Source organism: Choloepus didactylus, chromosome 24 (genome assembly GCF_015220235.1).
Source record: "Choloepus didactylus isolate mChoDid1 chromosome 24, mChoDid1.pri, whole genome shotgun sequence".
NCBI classification, from domain to species: Eukaryota; Metazoa; Chordata; class Mammalia; order Pilosa; family Megalonychidae; genus Choloepus; species Choloepus didactylus.
In genome coordinates this window covers 10,914,411-10,934,779 of record NC_051330.1, presented here as the reverse complement: position 1 = coordinate 10,934,779, position 20,369 = coordinate 10,914,411, and the positions used below count along the sequence as shown (strand labels likewise).

At 39.5% G+C, this 20,369-nt stretch overlaps 1 protein-coding gene and 1 pseudogene across 2 annotated transcripts in view; both read right to left on the bottom strand.

Moving 5' to 3' along the window:
- Nucleotides 1–20,369, bottom strand: part of PDE10A (phosphodiesterase 10A) — a 786,289-nt gene that overhangs the window by 537,153 nt on the left and 228,767 nt on the right. The window lies entirely within an intron of this gene.
- Nucleotides 15,823–16,979, bottom strand: LOC119520058 (annotated as a pseudogene).

Sequence of the window (20,369 nt, the reverse complement as noted above, 5' to 3'; positions counted from 1 at the left end):
TACCTACAGATTCTTTATATTCATGTCTAATCTCTACATAACAACCTGCAAAGAAGCTGTTATTATCGTCATCCTTCAAGAGAAGAAATTGAGTCTGGAAGAGGGTAAGTAAATTTTCCACTCCAATACTGCTGGTAAGTGCCAGAGTGGGGATTAGATCAGGTATATGAACTGGAAATCCCAGGCTCATTCCAGTGTTCTACAACGCCACCCCCAAACAAAAGAGGAATGACAAGAAATATCCCAAGTGGAATCATGCCTAAAATAAACATTTATTGAGATTTATCCCTCCATACCCTAAAAGGATGAGCTTGGCATAATGATATTTGATGCAAATGTAATTTAAAATTGATGCCTACATTCAACCATAAGCCAAAGATGCAGAACTGGAGACATTTTCCATTTAAAATAAGTATTAAACAAATTTCAGTCTATTTTAACTATGTTTTTCTCCGTTTAAAAAGTAAGCAAATAACCCACATTTTCTTCAGCAGATCTGAATTGAATGTGAAATTGTTTTCTTCTCCTCTCAGGAGGTTGTGCATGATTCCTCTGATTTTATCATTTAAATGTGATGATGGACAGACTGGGACTTTCAGAGATGACTCTTGAACTCCCCGTGCTGTTTTGGATGTATTATGTCCCCAAAAATGCCATGTTCTTTAATGCAGTCTTGTGGGAACAGACGCATTAGTCTTGATTAGGTTGTTTCCATGGAGATATGACCCACCCGACTGTGGGCCATACCTTTGATTAGATTATTTCCATGGAGGTGTGGTCCCTCCCATTCAACATGGGTCTTGATTAGTTTACTGGAGCCCTATAAAAGCTCACAAACAGAAGGACCTCAGAACTATTGCAGCTTAGAGAGATATTTTGGAGACGGCCATTGAAAGCAGACTTTTGCTGACACTTTGCTCTGGAGAAGCAACATTTTGAAGAAAGCACAGGAGCTGAGAGAGGAGCTGGAACACAACACTGGATCAACAGATGCCGGCCACGTGCCTTCCCAGCTAACAGAGGTTTTCTGGGCACCATTGGCCATCCTTTGGTGAAGGTACCCTATTGTTGATGTGTTACCTTGGACACTTTATGGCCTTAAGACTGTAACTGTGTAACCAAATAAACCCCCTTTATAAAAGCCAATCCATTTCTGGTATTTTGCATAATGGCAGCATTAGCAAACTGGAACACTCTCCTTTCCTAATAGAATTTGATTGGATTCAGTGAAACTGGGGCTACCTTATCACACATGGCCCTCTCGCCCATATAGTGGCGAGTTACCAGAGAACATTCAGAGCCACAACTCCAACTTCTTTCTAAACACAATGACTCCCGTATATGCTTAGAATTTGAAAGAACACTTGGATGTAGGGTGAGTAAAGCTATTATTTAATTCAATGTTGGGAAGAGGAGACAGGCAGTCAAGGCACGAATGCTGTTGCACTTACATGACTTACTGTATCACCCAGTGGCTCTAAATGGGACAAAGTGATCCCTTTCCTGCTTACCACCTAGGATTATTATGAATATCAATTGAAATATCAGATATAGAGCCTATAAAATGAACCACAGTTTTTTTGGAGGAAACATTTCATCCTAAAATCAAAATATTGGATCAACCGGAAAAACAAGGAGTCATATTTATTTTTGATAAATGATTTTATGGCCATTTCCCCCATGATTGCCGTATTCTTGGAATTCTGGTTCACTCAACATGATTTAAGAATTCCTCACTTCTTTATGGAGAGACACAATGAAGTAAATTTGAAATCTAAAATTTTCTAAAAACCTGTTTGTATAATCATATTCCTTAGCTCTTATTTGCTACAACCAAAGAAGAAAACAGACAAGAACAAAACATGTCTGGAAAATTATTGTTGGATGAACAATAATCCAGCTCATGACAGATAGAAAGTAGACAAATGTCTTTAATTCCCCGGGTCCCCAAGATGTCACTATATCTTATGCAAGGGCTAGCTATGGCATCAGTTCTATTCCTCTGCTCATGCCCCAGTAAATCAAGCAGTACATGGTAGCTGATAAATCAAATCTTGAGGCTCATAGGGCTGCTTCTGCAGGTGACCGTTGGCACTGAAAAGAGGAATGAATCCTTGATGAAAAATGGATTCTCTGTGCATTTATGATTCTAAAAGATCGAGCATATGATTTTATCTCTGGTTGTCTGTTCAAACAAAAGAATAAACACCACCAGGGTCAATGTTGCATGCAGACGTCAATAAAATAAGCCATGCCCAGCATCTCGCTCCTTAAACATTAAACATGCTCAATAAATATTTGGTGACTGAATGAATCAATCAGTCAACAAAAACAACAAAATCTCTTTCCTGCTGCTCTGCCCCACAATGCATGAAATCCACAGCATTTTTTTTTTTTCTTAAGGGGCCAGGCATGTTAACTGAGCTTTGGAGTCCTGTGATGGAAATGTACACCTCAGATTTAGCAGAGACCAAGGACAATGGTTTAACCCATCATTGACCCTGTTGTGTAGGAAGAAACAGCCCAGAAGGAAGAGATTACAAGATCAGTCATGAGTGATTGGGTCAGGGTGGGTGGAAGGGGAGATGTTAAGAGTCCTGAGTCACTAGCTTGGGGCTTAGAGATCATGAAAGTATTCCACTCAGAGTGAAGAGGCTGCATGCATGCGGTGGGTGAAGTTGTGCATCCAAAGAAGAAGGGACAAAGAGATGGTGCCGAGGTCCTGGCTGAGTGGTCCCATCTAGCGATTGGTCTTCTTTGAACATTGGATTTGGCTTGCCAACTTCAGGTCCTATATTCTTTTGCTCACACACTGATGGAAGCCGTGCACTTGTATCCAATCATTGCTTCCACCAGCCCATTCTGTTCTGTTCAGACTGTCCTTTGGGCACAGCTGTGATCCACGGGACGTGAGGGATGATTCAGCTGGAGTGTTTCATACGCCATTTATGGGCTGAGCTATTCAGCCGAGCTGCCTCATTACCTCGCAGTCCTCTTCGTGCCTGCCACCCACAGCTTCATCCCCTCCCAGAGCTGTCTGTTCACAGAGGCCAGTCAGCCCCTGATAAAGGAACTCGAGTAACCACTCAGCTTGCTATTTATTGATTGATCTCTCTTACCATCCTTACTCTGCTAGTTCCCATAGAGGATTTTATTGAAAGGCTCTGATAGAGTCTCAGGGCTTAGGAAGGTATGTTGCTAGAGAGGCAGTCAGGAGCAGGTGCTCTGGAGCCAGAAACCCTTGGCTGCAACTTACTAGCCGTGGGAACTGGGGCTCTGCCTCAATTTTCCTACCTGTGAAATGGGCATGACAATAGGATTGTCACGAGGATTAAATGAGTTAATATTTGTCAAGCTCTTAGTCTGGTAACTATTAAGCACTATATTAGTGTTTGTTAAATAAATATGTCTAAAATAGTCAAATTACAATCTAAACAGCACAAAATCTAGTGTTAAGGCCATGACTGTAAATCAGCACCAGTCTCCATGGTATGGAGGGCTGTGGGTTCTCAGAAAACAGAGAGAGAGAGAGACAGAGAGAGAGAGAGAGAGAGAAGGTAACACAGCCCAGGGAAAAGATCTGTGGAGGGAAGGGGCAATGTGGAGCTCTGGAGTGGAGCTCACTGCAGTTGTGATAAGAGGTTGGGAATGAGGCACTTACAAGGGTGCTGATAAGAGAGCCTGTGGAAGGGGCAATGAATGTGGCCTGCTACAGGGTAGTGAGAAGCCCAGCAGAAGACATGCTGTAGTGGTTAGGGTAGTTTCAGTTGCACAGGGTAGGAATGCAGCAAAAACCAGTGTTAGGAAAAGAAAGAGAAGAAACCTAGAGGGAAAATTCAGTGCCCAAGCTACCAAAAGGGCAGGATAAGGAATCAGAACTCAAAAGCTGTCTAGATGCTCTGCCCATCTCTTCTTTCTGCTTCTCTCTGCTTGATGGTGGCATTCTTCTTCTCATAGTAGATCAGAGCTCTTCATACAGAAGAGAAAGGATTACTAACAGTGCTAGCTTAGATCTAACAGCTTCAGCCACTAATGGGGGTTTGTCCTGGGAAAGATATTCATTGACCCAACAGACGCTAGGGACAGAAGGGAAGGCTGTGCTTTCCACTGCAGCCTGCTCTGGGCATCCACCCATAAACACCCACCCACCCCCCTACACAAACACACACTCAGACACACCAGGGATGGGATAAATGTGGAGAAAATGCTGATTATTAAATGTTAGGTCAGCTCCAGAAAGGGGTGAGTGCCAAGGTGGGCAGCTGACATGAAACATGGTGTACAGGACTCACAGGTGTGTTTCTTATCTAGGGATAAATTAAACTATAGACCCAGTCAAAGTAGACGCACACTGCTAGTACTTACAACAGAACCCCACTATGACCCTCCCATCTTGTGCAAACCGAGGGAGAGCAAGCAGAGGGGGCGGAAACTGGTTTTGGAAATGGGAGACCTGGATTCTAGTTTTGACTCTGCCAGTGAGTTTAGAAAAATAATGTCAACTCTCAACTTCCAATTCCTGACCTGGAAAGTAATATCTGCTCTGCTGTTTATCTCACAGGGTTTGCTGTCTAATGAGGCAACACACACAAAATTAACTAAAACATATCATAGAATTTTAGTATTTGCAAGACGAGGACTAGAATAATCTTATCTGGCCATATCTGCCTCCAACCCGGGAATCACACTTCTCAGCTATTGAACTTTTGCCAGGTACTGACAGAAACACTTCAGAAATTAATTTCTTTTAGTTATCACACAGGCAGTCTGAGATAGGTATTATTGGCTCCATTTTACAGATCGGAAAACTCAATTGCAAAGAGGGTGTCACTTGCCCAGTGAAGGGAGAAGTATCTTCCTTTACTGTCTCTTGTTTATTGAAAGCTTTCCCTTGCTCACACAGTGGTCACACTTGCCCCATCTCCACTTTTCCTCCCAAACACACCTTTTCTCCTGTACTCCCCCTTCCAAGTAAGGAACAAAAGAGGAAAATGAAAAAGGAGGAGAAGGAGAAAAAGAAAAACAAGAACACTAAGCTTAAACAAAATAATGGTATGAGTTGGCAAATTTGGTTAGCTAGGTTTGTTTCCTTTGTGCTAATTTGTTGGTAACAAAAAGGAAATAGAATGCTTCTCTTTGGGGAATTGTAAAAAAAAGGTCAAAGATGAATTTTTTTTTTTTTTTAATGTGCTGTTGGATTCAGTTTGCTAGTATTTTGAGGATTTTTGCATCTATTTTCTTTTTTTCTTTTTTTATTTTTTTTTAATCTTCACTTTATTGAGATACATTCACATACCATGCAGTCATACAAAACAAATCGTACTTTCTATTGTTCACAGTACCATTATGTAGTTGTACATTCATCACCTAAATCAATCCCTGACACCTTCATTAGCACACACAAAAAATAACAAGAATAATAATTAGAGTGAAAAAGAGCAATTGAAGTAAAAAAGAACACTGGGTACCTTTGTCTGTTTGTTTCCTTCCCCTATTTTTCTACTCATCCATCCATAAACTAGACAAAGTGGAGTGTGGTCCTTATGGCTTTCCCAATCCCATTGTCACCCCTCATAAGCTACATTTTTATACAACTGTCTTCGAGATTCATGGGTTCTGGGTTGTAGTTTGATAGTTTCAGGTATCCACCACCAGCTACCCCAATTCTTTGGAACCTAAAAAGGGTTGTCTAAAGTGTGCGTAAGAGTGCCCACCAGAGTGACCTCTCGGCTCCTTTTGGAATCTCTCTGCCACTGAAGCTTATTTCATTTCCTTTCACATCCCCCTTTTGGTCAAGAAGATGTTCTCCGTCCCACGATGCCGGGTCTACATTCCTCCCTGGGAGTCATATTCCACGTTGCCAGGGAGATTCACTCCCCTGGGTGTCTGATCCCACGTAGGGGGGAGGGCAGTGATTTCACCTTTCAAGTTGGCTTAGCTAGAGAGACAGGGCCACATCTGAGCAACAAAGAGGCATTCGGGAGGAGGCTCTTAGGCACAACCATAGGGAGGCCTAGCCTCTCCTTTGCAGCAACCATCTTCCCAAGGGTAAAACCTATGGTAGACGGCTCAACCCATCAAACCACCAGTCCCCTATGTCTGTGGTCATGTTAGCAACCATGGAGGTGGGGTAGGCGAATACCCCTGCATTCTCCACAGGCTCCTCAAGGGGGCACTACATCTTTTTTTTACTTGTTTTTCTTTTTTTTTTTTTTTAACTTTCCCTTCTTTTTTAAATCAACTGTAGGAAAAAAAAAGTAAAAAAGAAAACAAGCATACATACAATAAAAGAACATTTCAAAGAGACCATAACAAGGGAGTAAGAAAAAGACAACTAACCTAAGATAACTCCTTAACTTCCAACATGTTCCTACTTTACCCCAAGAAAGTTACCTAATATAGCAACATTTCTGTGAACTTGCTCCTACTATATCCATCAGAAATTAACAGACCATAGTCATTCCTGGGCATCCCCAGAACGTTAAATAGCTTATCTGTTCTTCTTGGATTATTGTTCCCCCTTCCTTAATTGCTCTCTACTGCTAGTTCCCCTACATTCTACATTATAAACCATTTGTTTTACATATTTCAAAGTTCACATTAGTGGTCATATAATATTTCTCTTTTTGTGCCTGGCTTATTTCGCTCAGCATTATGTCTTCAAGGTTCATCCATGTTGTCATATGTTTCACGAGATCGTTCCTTCTTACTGCCGCGTAGTATTCCATCGTGTGTATATACCACATTTTATTTATCCACTCATCTGTTGAAGGACATTTGGGTTGTTTCCATCTCTTGGCAATTGTGAATAATGCTGCTATGAACATTGGCGTGCAGATATCTGTTCGTGTCACTGCTTTCCGATCTTCCGGGTATATACCGAGAAGTGCAATCGCTGGATCGAATGGTAACTCTATATCTAGTTTTCTAAGGAACTGCCAGACTGACTTCCAGAGTGGCTGACCCATTATACAGTCCCACCAACAATGAATAAGAGTTCCAATTTCTCCACATCCCCTCCAGCATTTGTAGTTTCCTGTTTGTTTAATGGCAGCCATTCTAACCGGTGTTAGATGGTATCTCATTGTGGTCTTAATTTGCATCTCTCTAATAGCTAGTGAAGCTGAACATTTTTTTATGTGTTTCTTGGCCATTTGTATTTCCTCTTCAGAGAACTGTCTTTTCATATCTTTTGCCCATTTTATAATTGGGCTGTCTGTACTATTGTCATTCTGTTGTAGGATTTCTTTATATATGCAAGATATCAGTCTTTTGTCAGATACATGGTTTCCAAAAATTTTTTCCCATTGAGTTGGCTGCCTCTTTACCTTTTTGAGAAATTCTTTTGAGGTGCAGAAACTTCTAAGCTTGAGGAGTTCCCATTTATCTATTTTCTCTTTTGTTGCTTGTGCTTTGGGTGTAAAGTCTAGGAAGTGGCCGCCTAATACAAGGTCTTGAAGATGTTTTCCTACATTATCTTCTAGGAGTTTTATGGTACTTTCTTTTATATTGAGATCTTTTGTCCATTTTGAGTTAATTTTTGTGTAGGGAGTGAGGTAGGGGTCCTCTTTCATTCTTTTGGATATGGATATCCAACTCTCCCAGCCCCATTCGTTGAAAAGACCATTATGACTCAGTTCGGTGACTTTGGGGGCCTTATCAAAGATCAGTCGGCCATAGATCTGAGGGTCTATCTCTGAATTCTCAATTCGATTCCATTGATCTATATGTCTATCTTTGTGCCAGTACCATGCTGTTTTGGCAACTGTGGCTTTATAATAAGCTTCAAAGTCAGGGAGTGTAAGTCCTCCCACTTCGTTTTTCTTTTTTAGAGTGTCTTTAGTAATTCGAGGCATCTTCCCTTTCCAAATAAATTTGATAACTAGCTTTTCCAAGTCTGCAAAGTAGGTTGCTGGAATTTTGATTGGGATTGCATTGAATCTGTAGATGAGTTTGGGTAGAATTGACATCTTAATGACATTTAGTCTTCCTATCCATGATCTGTAGATGAGTTTGGGTAGAATTGACATCTTAATGACATTTAGTCTTCCTATCCATGAACATGGAATATTTTTCCATCTTTTAAGGTCCCCTTCTATTTCTTTTAGTAGAGTTATGTAGTTTTCTTTTTATAGGTCTTTTACATCTTTGGTTAAGTTTATTCCTAGGTACTTGATTTTTTTAGTTGCTATTGAAAATGGTATCTTTTTCTTGAGTGTCTCTTCAGTTTGTTCATTTCTAGCATATAGAAACATTACTGACTTACGTGCATTAATCTTGTATCCTGCTAGTTTGCTAAATTTGTTTATTAGCTCTAGTAGCTGTATCGTCGATTTCTCAGGGTTTTCTAGATATAAGATCATATCATCTGCAAACAATGACAGTTTTACTTCTTCTTTTCCAATTTGGATGCCTTTTATTTCTTTGTCTTGCCGGATTGCCCTGGCTAGCACTTCCAGCACAATGTTGAATAACAGTGGTGACAGCGGGCATCCTTGTCTTGTTCCTGATCTTAGAGGGAAGGCTTTCAGTCTCTCACCATTGAGTACTATGCTGGCTGTGGGTTTTTCATATATGCTCTTTATCATGTTGAGGAAGTTTCCTTCAATTCCTACCTTTTGAAGTGTTTTTATCAAAAAGTGATGTTGGATTTTGTCAAATGCTTTTTCAGCATCTATTGAGATGATCAATTGATTTTTCCCTTTTGACTTGTTAATGTGTTGTAATACATTGATTGATTTTCTTATGTTGAACCATCCTTGCATGCCTGGAATGAACCCCACTTGGTCATGGTGTATGATTTTTTTAATGTGTCTTTGGATTCTATTTGCAAGTATTTTCTTGAGGATTTTTGCATCTATATTCATTAGGGAGATTGGCCGGTAGTTTTCCTTTTTTGTAGCATCTTTGCCTGGTTTTGGTATTAGATTGATGTTAGCTTCATAAAATGAGTTAGGTAGTGTTCCATTTTCTTCAATGTTTTGAAAGAGTTTGAGTAAGATTGGTGTCAGTTCTTTCTGGAAAGTTTGGTAGAATTCCCCTGTGAAGCCATCTGGCCCTGGGCATTTATTTGTGGGAAGATTTTTGATGACTGATTGGATCTCTTTGCTTGTGATGGGTTGGTTGAGGTCTTCTATTTCTTCTCTGGTCAGTCTAGGTGGTTCATATGTTTCCAGGAAATTGTCCATTTCTTCTACATTATCCAGTTTGTTGCCATACAGTTGTTCATAATATCCTCTTATAGTTTTTTTAATTTCTTCAGGATCTGCAGTTATGTCACCTTTTTCATTCATTATTTTGTTTATATGGGTCTTCTCTCTTTTTGATTTTGTCAGTCTAGCTAGGGGCTTGTCAATCTTGTTGATCTTCTCAAAGAACCAACTTTTGGTGATATTTATCCTCTCCATTTTTTTTTTGTTCTCTATGTCATTTATTTCTGCTTTAATCCTTGTTATTTCTTTTCTTCTACTTGGTTTAGGATTGGTTAGCTGTTCATTTTCTAGCTTCTTCAGTTGATCCATTAGTTCTTTGATTTTGGCTCTTTCTTCCTTTTTAATATATGCGTTTAGTGCTATAAATTTCCCCCTTAGCACTGCTTTTGCTGCATCCCATAGGTTTTGGTATGTTGTGTTCTCATTTTCATTCGTCTCTATATATTCAGCAATTTCTCTTGCTATTTCTTCGTTAAGCCACTGATTGTTTAGGAGTGTGTTGTTTAACCTCCAGGTATTTGTGAATTTTCTAAGTCTCTGATGGTTATTGACTTCTAATTGTATTCCATTGTGGTCAGAGAATGTGTTTTGAATAATTTCAATCTTTTTAAATTTATTGAGGCTTGTTTTATGTCCCAGCATATGATCTATTCTGGAGAAAGTTCCATGAGCACTAGAAAAGTATGTGTATCCTGGTGATTTGGGATGTAATGTCCTGTATATGTCTGTTAAATTTAATTCATTTATCAGATTGTTTAGGTTTTCAATTTCCTTATTGGTCTTCTGTCTGGTTGATCTATCTGTAGGGGAGAGTGATGTGTTGAAGTCTCCCACAATTATTGTGAAAACATCAATTGCTTCCTTTAGTTTTGCCAGTGTTTCTCTCATGTATTTTGTGGCACCTTGATTGGGTGCATAGACATTTGCGATTGTTATTTCTTCTTGTTGAATTGCCCCTTTTATTAGTATGTAGTGGCCTTCTTTGTCTCTCAAAACATCCCTGCATTTAAAGTCTATTTTATCTGAGATTAATATTGCTACACCTGCTTTCTTTTGGCTGTAGCTTGCATGAAATATTTTTTTCCATCCTTTCACTTTCAGTTTCTTTGTGTCCCTGTGTCTAAGATGAGTCGCTTGTATGCAACATATTGATGGTTCATTTTTTTTGATCCATTCTGCGAATCTGTATCTGGGGAGTTTAACCCATTTACGTTCAACGTTATAACCGTGAAGGCATTTCTTGAATCAGCCATCTTATCCTTTGGTTTATGTTTGTCATATTTTTCCCCTCTCTCTATTAATATCCTTTATTGTACCCATACCGAATCTCTTTAGTACTGAACCTTTCTCCAAGTCTCTCTGTCCTTTCTTTGTTTCTCTGTCTGTAGGGCTCCCTTGAGTATCTCCAGTAGGGCAGGTCTCTTGTTAGCAAATTCTCTCAGCATTTGTTTGTCTGTGAAAAATTTAAGCTCTCCCTCAAATTTGAAGGAGAGCTTTGCTGGATAAAGTATTCTTGGCTGGAAATTTTTCTCACTCAGAATTTTAAATATATCGTGCCACTGCCTTCTCGCCTCCATGGTGGCTGCTGAGTAGTCACTATTTATTCTTATGCTGTTTCCTTTGTATGTGGTGAATTGCTTTTCTCTTGCTGCTTTCAGAACTTGCTCCTTCTCTTCCGTGTTTGACAGTGTGATCAGAATATGTCTCGGAGTGGGTTTATTTGGATTTATTCTATTTGGAGTTCGCTGAGCATTTATGATTTGTGTATTTATGTTGTTTAGAAGATTTGGGAAGTTTTCCTCAACAATTTCTTTGAATACTCTTCCTAGACCTTTACTCTTTTCTTCCCCTTCTGGAACACCAATGAGTCTTATATTCGGACGTTTCATATTATCTATCATATCCCTGAGGTCCATTTCGATTTTTTCAATTTTTTTCCCCATTCTTTCTTTTATGCTTTCATTTTCCATTCTGTCATCTTCCAGGTCACTGATTCGTTGTTCAACTTCCTCTAGTCTTGTACTATGAGTGTCCAGAATCTTTTTAATTTGGTCAGCAGTTTCTTTAATTTCCATAAGATCATCCATTTTTTTATTTAGTCTTGCAATGTCTTGTTTGTGCTCTTCTAGGGTCTTCTTGATATCCTTTGTATCCCGTACTATGGTCTCATTGTTCATCCTTAGTTCTTTGAGTAGCTGCTCTAGGTGCTGTGTCTCTTCTGATCTTTTGATTTGGGTGCTTGGGCTTGGGTTATCCATATCGTCTGGTTTTTTCATATGCTTTATAATTTTCTGTTGTTTTTGGCCTCGTGGCATTTGCTGAACTTGATAGGGTTCTTTTAGGATTTGTAGACCAATTGAAGTCCTTATCTCTAATTTATCAGATCTACAGCTTCGTGGAGTACACTTTCTCTAACTAACCAGCAGGTGGCGTCCACGAGCCACCTGTTCTCCACAAGCCAGTTCTCCCCTGCTTAGCCTTTTTGGTGAGTGGGGGAGTGAGTCTTGTGGGGTCCAATTGCTGTACCAAGCTTGCGTGTGTAGTTGATGTTGCCCGCCCTGTATATGGGGCATGTTTCTGGGCAGTCAGGGAGGGGGGGGTGGCTCTAACAATCAAATCTCCATGGTGATCCTAGAGTTTTAAAGCTGCTGCAATTGTCTAATCCTTCGGTTCAGTCCTACCACAGTTTGTCTCTGCCACCGACCCACAAGTCCTTGGTATTGGCGTATGGCTCCTGAGACTTGCAAGTGGGCCCCTCTTCCAGGCTGTGCACCCCGGGTCCTCTGTTGAGGGATGACTGTGCTATGTCACAGGTGAGTGCCGTCCCCCCAGGGCAGTTCTGGGCTGCTGGGCTGTGTAGGGAGGTTCCCAGTCTGCTGAAATGATGACTGAATGGGGCTTTGTTAATTCACACTGCTCCACCTTCCCAACTCTGGGACAATCAGCTGAGGTTGCAGGGAAGGATAATGTCCACGCCCAGTTTTGTGGTGTGTGCCTGTTATTTGAAGCGCTTCCATCACACTGGGTTGTCTGGGGCAGCTCTGGGCTATGGGGCTGGCGATGGGCAGGAGTGTTTCCTGTCCACCAGGATGATGACTGTGAGCAGACACCCCCCTTTTCTTGGGAAGTTGTGGTGTTTAGTGAATTTTCTCAGCCACTGGATTATTGCCTTTTGTCTCAGAGCTCTCTTAGTTCTGCTCTTGTCTTGACCTGCCCAAATTGCAAGTCTTTGAAGCTTTCTGTATTGGGCTTCTTAGAGTAATTGTTTTAGAAAAAGAAAAAAGGATTAAAAAAAAGGGCCCTCCTCAGAGATCTAATGGGCTATTGAAATGCTAAGAGACAAAGCAACCAGGGCCATTAAGGAAAGGTCCACAGGGCAGAGAGATCAGCTTTTCTTCGGGATTTGCATATGCACCTCAGCGCCTGAGCTCGGGCCTGAGCTCTGCCCTTCCCCTTTCTATGTTCACCAGAACTCCAAAAATCCTCTGCTTTTATTTTGGAGTTTTTCATGTTGTTTTTTTTCTATGCCTGTCTCCTCTCTGCTGGGCTGGCTGCTCTCAGATTCTCTGGTGTCTGGTCTCCGTCTATCTATGGTTGGAGTTTGGATCAGTAGAATGAGTTTCCGATAAGGGCTGCCACTGCAGTTCTCCCTTCTCCTTCCCAGAGCTGACAGCCCCTCCTCCCACGGGACTGAGCCTGGCAGGGAGGGGTGCGGGTCCCCTGGCCACAAAAACTTACAGATTTCGCTGATCTCAGCAGTTCCACGTTTTCATGAGTGTTGTATGAAGTATGCCCAAAGTCAGATTGCTCTGTGGTGTCCAGTCCACGCAGTTCCTGGCTTTCTACCTACTTTCCTGGAGGAGTAACTAAAACATACAGCTCACCAGTTCGCCATCTTGCCCCACCTCCGCATCTATTTTCATAAGGGATATTGCTCTGTAATCTTCTTTCTTGTGATATCTTTATCTGCCTTTGGTATTAGGGTGATGTTGGCGTCCCAGAGTAAGTTAGGGAATGTTCTCTCCTCTTCAATTTTTTGAAAGTATTGGTGAATGTTCAGTGGGATTGAAATGTTTGGTAAAATGCACCTGTGAAACCACCTGGTTCTGGGCTTTTCTTTGCTTAGAGGTTTTTGATGACTGATTCAATCGTTTTACTTGTGATTGGTTTGTTGACGTCCTCTATTTCTTCTTCAGCCAATGGAGGTAGCTTCTCCATTTCTTCTAGGTTATCTAATTTGTTGGCATACAGTTGTTCATAGAATCCTCTTATAGTCCTTTTTATTTCTGTAGGGTCAGTGGTAATGTCCCCCTTTTCATTTCTGATTTTACTTATTTGTATCTTCTCTCTTTTTTTTCTGTTAGTTTACCTAAAGTTTTGTCAATAATTATTGATCATTTCAAAGAACCAACTTTTGGTTGTGTTCTATTGTTTTTCCTCCTTTATTTCATTTAGCTCCGCTTTAATCTTTGTTTTTTCCCTCCTTCTGCTTGCTTAGGCTTTAGTTTGCTCTTCATTTTCTAGATCCTCCAGTTTTGAGGTTAGTTCTCTGATCTGCTATCTTTCTTCTTTTATAATATAAGCATCTAGAGCTTTAAATATCCTTCTCAGCACTGCCTTTGCTGCATCCCATATGCTTTGCTATGTTGAGCTTTTATTTTGATTCCCCTGAAGATATTTCCTATTTTCCCTTGTGGTTTCTTCTTTGGCCCATTGGTTAACAGTACTTGGTTTAATTTCTACATATTTGTGAATTTTAAATTTCTGTTATTGATTTCTGACTTCATTCTATTGTGGCCAGAGAAGAAGCATTGTATGATTTCAGTATTTCTGAGTTACTGAAACTTGTTTTGTGAGCTAACATATGGTCTATCCTGGAGAATGATCCATGTGCACTAGAGAATAATGTATTCTGCTGCTATTGAATGTATGTGTTAGTTTTCAATACATGTCTGTTAGCTTTAGCTGGTTTTGAGTATTGTTCATGTCTTCTACTTCCCTGTTGATCTTCTGTCTAGATGTTCTATCCATTATTGGAAGTGATGTATTGAAGTCTCCTACTATTAACTTAGAACCATCTATTTCTCCCTTCAAATCTGTCAATATTTGCTTCATGTATTTTGGAGCTCTGCTGTTAGTTGTATATATATTTATAATTGTTATGTCATTTTGTTGAATTGACCCCTTTATCAGTATATAGTGCCCTTCTTTGTCTCTTGTAACAGTTTTTTGACTGAAAAGTCTATTTCATCTGATATTAGTATAGCTACCTCAGCTTTCTTTTAGTAACTATTTGTGTGGTATATATATTTTTTCCATCCTTTTACTTTCAAACCACTTATGTCTTTGAATTTAAGGTCTCTTGTAAATAGCATATAGTTGGGGCATGCTTTTTTGTTCATTCTGCCAATCTCCACCTTTTGACAGGAAAGTTTAATCCATTTACATTTAAAGTAGCTACTGATAATGCAAGACTTTCTTCTGCCATTTTGCTATTTTGTCTTTTTAAGACTTATACCTTTTTTGACCCTCAATTCTTCTGTTAATGCCTGCTTTCACATTTATTTGATTTTTTGGATTGTACCATTGAGTCTCTTCTTGTTTCTTTCTGAATATATTTTTCACATATTTTCTTTGTGATTACCATTGGGTTAAGATTTAACCACCCAAATCTATAACAATTAAATCTGATTTGGTACCAACTTAACTTCAACAGCATACATAGACACTTCCCTATAACCCTTGGCCCCCCTACCTCTTTTCTTACTTGTTACAAATTATATCTTTGTACACTGTGTGTTGAAAAGCATTTGCATTTTAGCACCTGCGAGGAGTAAGAAGTGGAGTAACATGCCACAACCATATAATTATCCATATGGTCACCTTTACTGGAGGTATTTATATCTTTATGCCACTTTGATCCACTGTCTAGTGTCCTTCCCATTCAGTCTGCAGAATTCCCTCTAGCACTGCTTGTAGGGCAGGTCTAGTGTTGACAAATTCCCTCAGCTTTTGCTTATCTAGGAATATCTTAATTTCTTCCTCATTTTTGAAAGGAAGTCTTTGCTGGAAATAAAATTCTTGGTTGGCAATTGCTTTCTTTCATCACTTTAAATATTTAATCCTGCTGCCTTCTTGCTTCCATGGTTTCTGATGAGAAATTGGCACTTAATCTTATTGGGGCTCCCTTGTCAATAACATGCTGCTTTTCCTTTGCAGCTTTCAGAAATCTCTTCTTGTCTTTGGCATTCAACAGTTTGACTAGTGTGTGTCTGAGTGTGGTTCTCTTCAAGTTCATCCTGTTTGGGGTTTGCTAGCGTTCTTGAATGTGCATATTCATGTCTTTCCTTAATTTGGGAGATTTCCTGCCATTATTCCTTTAAATATTCCTTTTGCTCCTTTCTCTCTTTCCCCTCCTTCTGGGACTCCCATAATGTGTATACTGGTATGCTTGACGGTGCTCCACAGGTCTCCTAGGCTCCATTTGTGTTTTAAAATTCTTTGTTCTTTCTGGTCTTCTGCCTGAATCATTTCAGTTACCTTGTTTCCAAGATCACTGATTCTTTCTTCTGCCAGCTCCAATCTGCTGTTGAAATCCTATAGGGAATTTTTCATTTCAATTGTTGCGGTCTTCAAGTCCAGCATTTACTTGATTCCTTTCAAAAATTTCTATGTGTTTATTGAGATTCTCTTACTCATTCATTGTTTTCTTTCTTTCTTTCTTTTTTGCAGGTGAAACAATTTTATTTCACAGTTGACCTTAAAACCACAATGACACTAGGTCCTTCATATAAAAACAGCAGTACAGATACCCTACACTTTCTAGAAAACTATTATATAGTACCTCTCAAAGGAAAAAAGCACCTCATTATATAGTTTTAGTTAGGTTACTTAGAAAAAAGTTACTTCTGGACTGATTCCTAAAACATACCATTCTACCACTCTGCATCTTTTGGTTTGAAGTATAGATTATTGTCATTCCAGTACATGTTCCTGCATTGTTACACATTTGATAATACACATATAATATGGTTTATCACTTAATGTTCCGTTGGTTCATCATCCTTTTCTGCAGGTTCATGAGAAGGTTGAGAAGCCTGTGCCCTTCTCTGTCATCTTTCTTCAAGACCTTCCAGGAAAGGAGACACATCATCATCATCATTATAGATCATAAATTCCAAGTCTTTACCAACAATTCCAATGGAAACATTCTTTGTAGTCAGGTCCTGCTCTGCAGGAAGTGTCTCTCTTAAGGCATGCAGACCATGTTTAACCAGTTCATTCACATTATACTCCATAAACTCAGACATGTGTCTCTCCAAGAAAGTATGAGCTGATTGAGAACAGGCTCCAGTCAAAATAGTTTGTAGATGGACAGGTTTGGAAAATATGAGGGCCCTTATCATCATAACCACAATGAGCAGGCCCACACCATATGGTCTTTGGCCATACCATTGTGTTGGTATCTGGGTCTTGCTTCCAATTAGAGATACAAGACGAGGCATGGGAAAAGGTCTGCCAAATACAAATCTGGAATCCAAATACTCCTGGCACATGAAATTACACAACAGTCTAACATCAGCAGTAAGCCCCACAACTGAGATACCAATATGGCTGTCAACATGGAGAATTTTTTTTTTTTTTTTGATAGGCTGCAAGCTCTGATTGTGCCCTCGTCAATGCAACCAATACTGCATAGGTTTTTGATTTCAGCCCAACTGAACCTTGCTTGACAGCTTCCACTGCATATTCAATTCAATGAATCCTGCCCCGTCATGTCATTCTGGTTGCAAAACACGGTTCCAGCATGGAACTGGCTGCAGGCTCCTACAAAGTTGTGGATTAAAGTGTCCAATCATTGCTTTCTTGATATCCTTTAGTTCTTTCTCACATTTTCCTTTATCTCCTTGAGCATATTGAAAGTCATTTTTTAAAAGTCTTTGACTGGTATATCCCAAGTCTGGTTTTCTTTGTTGATGGTTTCTGGATTTTTATCTTGTTCCTTTGGATGGGCCATTTCTTGTTTCCTTTTCTTTGGTCTTGTAATCTTCTGTTGCATGATGTACATTTCAATATTTTAAAGTGTTAACACTGTCTGTTTCTTTAGTTTGTATACATCTAGCGATGAGATTTCCTTGAGTGCCAGGAGCTAACAAAAACAAACACTCCTATTCAAAAAACCACCTTTCACAGTCTTTGCAAATTGGCTCTGAATTGGCTGGAGCTCTCTTTTAGATTTTAGCCCTTCTACCAAGATCTGCCCGAGGTGAATGCGAAGTACAGGGTTCTCTCCGTCTTTTCCTGAATGTGAAGTGCTGGGTTCTTTCAGTCATTTCTAAGTCTGAGTCTTTCCTGGGCTTGTGCTTCCTCATGGCCTTAGGAATTTCCATTTACAGGAATTCAATGCCTCCTCTACATACTATGAAATGCACTTTCTCTCCATCTGGGGTGCTCTATTGTATAACTTATAGCAGGTGATCCTTTGCCCCAGGCCACTTTGACTTGCTTCTTACACTGCCTTAGGTGTCTGCAAACTGCTTCTGCCTGCAAGGCAGGTACTGGAAGTTTGAGCTAGAGAGGAGTGTCTTGGCTCAGTCTTTCAGGCTGACATCTGATAGATTGCAACTGACATACAGATGATACTGGCATTCCACTATGTGCACAGGGTTACTCTGCTCCCTCCAGAACAGGACCAGGGATGCACAATGTGGGCACAGGCTGGCTCCACACTGCATTGAGGAGAAGGGGAGGGAGAGGCCCTCGAGGGCACCACGTGCTTCTGCTACTGTTTTCACAGCTTTTTATTGATTCAGCACTCACCCATTATTGCAACCCTTTAACTGTTTTCAGAGTTTTGAGGAAGATGGCTCTGCCAGTTTTTGCTAGTTATTCAAAGATCCTATGGGGGAATGGCCCCCTGGAGGTTCTTATGCTACCACTTTGGTTGACCAGAATCCCCACTGTTTAGTTAACTTACACGTATTCAATATATTTGAAGTGAGTTCCTTTTAGTGAGCATATATTTAGTTGGTTCACATGTTTAAATTCATTATGACAATCTCTGTGTACTTACACAATTTGCATTTTATCTAAGTATTGATAAGTTTGCATTTAAGTCTATTTTTTGGTTTGCATTTGTTTCCTCTATCTTTCATTCCTGTTTCCCTTTTCCAGCTTATTTTTTTTGAGTTAAACATTTTTTTTAGTATATTTCTGTGTTTTTTTTACTATATTTCCTGGCATAGTTCTTTTAGTAGTTGCTCTAGGGTTTAGAATATACACACTTAGCTTCTCAGTCTACTTAGAATCAATATTTTACGACTTTAAGCAGAATGTAGAAATCTTTACCCTCCGCATTTGTTATTGATGTCCTATATTATATCTACATACACTGAAATTGCATCAATGTTATGATTTTTCATTTAATGTTCAAACATATTTTTAAAGCACTCAGGAGAACAGTGTGTTCTTTTTACCCACATAATTACCTTTTCTGTTGTTCTCCCTTCATTCCTGAATGTTCCATTTTTCCTTATGGTTTCATTTCTCTTCTGTCTGAAGAATTTCTTTTATAATTCTTTTAGTCTAGGTCTTCTGGTAATGATTCTCCTTGCTTTCTTTCATTGGAGAATGGTTTTATTTCACTTTCATTCCTGAAGGATATTTTCACTGGATATAGAATTCTGGGCTGACAGTTTTTTCCCCCAGCATTTTAGAAATGTTGTACCACTTCCTTCTGGCCTCTTTGGCTTCTGATGGGCAATCCATTGTTTATAGCATTTATTTCCCTCCAGATAAGGTGGTGTTTTTCTCTAGGTACTTTCCAGCTCATTGTCTTTAGTATTCAGCAGTTTCATCATGCTGCGTTTGGGCACAGATTTCTTCGGATTTATCTTGTTTGGAGTTTACTGACCTTCTTGAATCTGTACATTTATGTTTACACTAAATTTGGAAAGTTCTTAGCCATTATTTCTTCAAATATCTTTTCAGCACCACATTTTCTCTTCTTTGGGTACTCTGATGACACAAATGTTAGACCTTTGTTATTGTCCCACATGTCTCTGAAGTGATGGATGATTGGGTTCTTAAACCCAAGCATCTTTCAATCACGGGGAAGGCTGGGCAAACACTAATACTAAAAGCAAAACAGAAACTAATTTATATAGAAAAAATTACAGATCTACTAACTGTGATTTGCCTTTAGATTAGAGCTGTGAAGGTGGTCCTATTTAATCAGTTTGCCTGTGAGAAATGAAATTCAAATACTTAAAAACAAAAAGCATATTATTTTATGAATGATTATTTCAGACTAAAAGTGGAGCTGATTTCATATTTTTTAAAATAAGAAACTTTAAAATAATGGGCAACATTATTAAAATATGTTGATAAAACCATATACAGTATCCAGATATGGTTGATAAAAGTTCTTACTAATTTATTTGGAACATGTCCATAGCAAATGAGGTTACAGAAACTTCTTTCAAAGTGATAAGCAGAAGAGGACTAAATCTTGCTTCCTTCAGCTCTATTGGACAGCATTAACTTATGTTTATTGGATGTTGAGTTTAAAATTACTCCAAACTCTTGAGAAAGGGCCAATTTCATGATTTCTTTCTTTTTAGGTTAAAATGCCAAATATATATGAAATGTATAGGACTGAGCAAGAAGCTTGATGTTTGGCTGAAAAAAATGTACATCTTTTAATGTATACTTAGGAAGCCTCCATCTTTCCTCTAAGCTCGAGTCCTGTATTTTTCCTGGTGATTGCATGTCCTGAAAGCCTCTCAAATACATTTCAAAAATCAAGTTCATCTTTTCCTCTGAATCTGCTCCCTCTCCTGTACCCCTTATCATTATATGCCCAATAAACACAGTTGGGAACCTTGGTGTTAAGTTTTTATTCCTCCCTCTCTCTGTCCACATTTACTTAGTCATCAAGTCTCATTACTTCTACCTCCTAAATGTTTCTTGAATAGCATGCTTCTTTAAGAATGCCACTTGGGCTGCTAAATTCAGTTGTTCATTATCAGCTTGCATTGGCTCCTGCAGCTGTCTGCTGCTCCACACTCCAAATCTTTCTCCTGTCTACTTCTACCACATCCATCCATTCTCCACAGTGCTTCCTGCACGGTTTCTCACAGAGACAAACCTAAATCC